Raw genomic sequence first — 2,500 nt, 5'->3', positions numbered from 1 at the left:
ATCAGTCTTAGCGGATGGAGAGAGCAGCAGACAGAGAGCAGGAGACTGAGGGTCAGTCTCAGCGGAGGGAGAGAGCAGCAGACTGAGGGTCAGTCTCAGCGGAGGGAGAGAGCAGCAGACTGAGGGTCAGTCTCAGCGGAGGGAGAGAGCAGCAGACTGAGGGTCAGTCTCAGCGGAGGGAGAGAGCAGCAGACTGAGGGTCAGTCTCAGCGGAGGGAGAGAGCAGCAGACTGAGGGTCAGTCTCAGCGGAGGGAGAGAGCAGCAGACTGAGGGTCAGTCTCAGCGGAGGGAGAGAGCAGCAGACTGAGGGTCAGTACCATGGGAGCGAGAGAGCAGCAGACTGAAGGTCAGTCTCAGCGGAGGGAGAGAGCAGCAGACTGATGGTCAGTACCAGCGGAGGGAGAGAGCAGCAGACTGAGGGTCAGTCTCAGCGGAGGGAGAGAGCAGCAGACTGATGGTCAGTACCATGGGAGCGAGAGAGCAGCAGACTGAGGGTCAGTCTCAGCGGAGGGAGAGAGCAGCAGACTGATGGTCAGTACCAGCGGAGGGAGAGAGCAGCAGACTGAGGGTCAGTCTCAGCGGAGGGAGAGAGCAGCAGACTGAGGGTCAGTCTCAGCGGAGGGAGAGAGCAGCAGACTGAGGGTCAGTCTCAGCAGAGGGGGAGAGCAGCAGACTGAGGGTCCACCTCTCAACATCCCTCCGCTCTCGCGTTTGTCCACTGAAACTGACCAAAAAGGGACACCTTCTTCCAGCTGTTGGGGAAACTCAAGTCGCACCACATTATTTCCACCTCATGCACAAATTCATGCTGTTACTCCTATGACCAGAGAAAGTGAAATATTCTTTGATATTAAAAAAGACCCAAGCCGCTAATAACAACAAGCCTGTAGATACACTTTCCTACTCATTCATTACTGCTGCACTGCTTGTTGCAGAGCTGAGTGGAAATAGGAAGAAAGTGCCTTTTATGGCTTATAAAAGTGTTGAATACAAAGTGTTGAATACAAAGTGTTGAATACAAAGTGTTGAATACAAAGTGTTGAATACATAGTGTTGAATACAAAGTGTTGAATACAAAGTGTTGAATACACAGTGTTGAATACAAAGTGTTGAATACAAAGTGTTGAATACAAAGTGTTGAATACAAAGTGTTGAATACAAAGTGTTGAATACATAGTGTTGAATACAAAGTGTTGAATACAAAGTGTTGAATACATAGTGTTGAATACAAAGTGTTGAATACAAAGTGTTGAATACACAGTGTTGAATACACAGTGTTGAATACATAGTGTTGAATACAAAGTGTTGAATACAAAGTGTTGAATACAAAGTGTTGAATACATAGTGTTGAATACAAAGTGTTGAATACAAAGTGTTGAATACAAAGTGTTGAATACAAAGTGTTGAATACAAAGTGCTGAATACAAAGTGTTGAATACAAAGTGCTGAATACAAAGTGTTGAATACAAAGTGTTGAATACACAGTGCTGAATACACAGTGTTGAATACAAAGTGTTGAATACAAAGTGTTGAATACACAGTGCTGAATACACAGTGCTGAATACACAGTGCTGAATACAAAGTGTTGAATACAAAGTGTTGAATACATAGTGCTGAATACACAGTGCTGAATACACAGTGCTGAATACACAGTGCTGAATACAAAGTGTTGAATACAGTGTTGAATACAAAGTGTTGAATACAAAGTGTTGAATACAAAGTGTTGAATACAAAGTGTTGAATACAAAGTGTTGAATACAAAGTGTTGAATACACAGTGCTGAATACACAGTGTTGAATACAAAGTGTTGAATACAAAGTGTTGAATACATAGTGCTGAATACAGTGTTGAATACAAAGTGTTGAATACAAAGTGTTGAATACAAAGTGTTGAATACAAAGTGTTGAATACAAAGTGTTGAATACAAAGTGTTGAATACAAAGTGTTGAATACAAAGTGTTGACAGGGCTGAGTAAGAACTTAAACATGAACTCAGTCATAAAAACAGCAGCTCTTTGCTGTATTACATTTCATCGTAGTTTTCTTTATGCTGCTACGTTGCTGTAGACACGGTCATCTGAGCTATCTGATTGGTCAGTGGTGGCATAGTTCACTTGATTTCCTATCCAGGCCCACCGGGAAGGCAGTGTTTGTAACTTCAGACAAATGAAATGGTAACAGTTTCCCGGCCGGCGCGCAGGGCAACACAAGATCGACTAGAAATACCTTGGAGATGGACAAGTCGATCGACAAAAAGGGGAGGGGTCAGAATACTGCTGTGACAAAAAGGGAGGGGTCAGAATACTGCTGTGACAAAAAGGGGAGGGGTCAGAATACTGCTGTGACAAAAAGGGGAGGGGTCAGAATAATGCTGTGATAAAAAGGGGAGGGGTCAGAATACTGCTGTGATAAAAAGGAGAGGTCAACAGGAGTGATGAAATTAGGACCTGAGGAAGAGGGACAATTACAGAGCTATACAGAGAATCAAATGAAATGTTA

The 2,500-nt window shown here is 43.7% G+C and overlaps 1 protein-coding gene across 3 annotated transcripts in view; it reads right to left on the bottom strand.

Moving 5' to 3' along the window:
- LOC123998233 (ephrin-A4-like) overlaps positions 1-2,500 on the bottom strand; it is a 128,386-nt gene that overhangs the window by 15,814 nt on the left and 110,072 nt on the right. The window lies entirely within an intron of this gene.

This window comes from Oncorhynchus gorbuscha, linkage group LG15, assembly GCF_021184085.1.
Source record: "Oncorhynchus gorbuscha isolate QuinsamMale2020 ecotype Even-year linkage group LG15, OgorEven_v1.0, whole genome shotgun sequence".
Classification (NCBI taxonomy): Eukaryota; Metazoa; Chordata; class Actinopteri; order Salmoniformes; family Salmonidae; genus Oncorhynchus; species Oncorhynchus gorbuscha.
The sequence above is the reverse complement of the archived record's forward strand: the minus strand, read 5'-3'. Positions and strand labels throughout refer to the sequence as shown.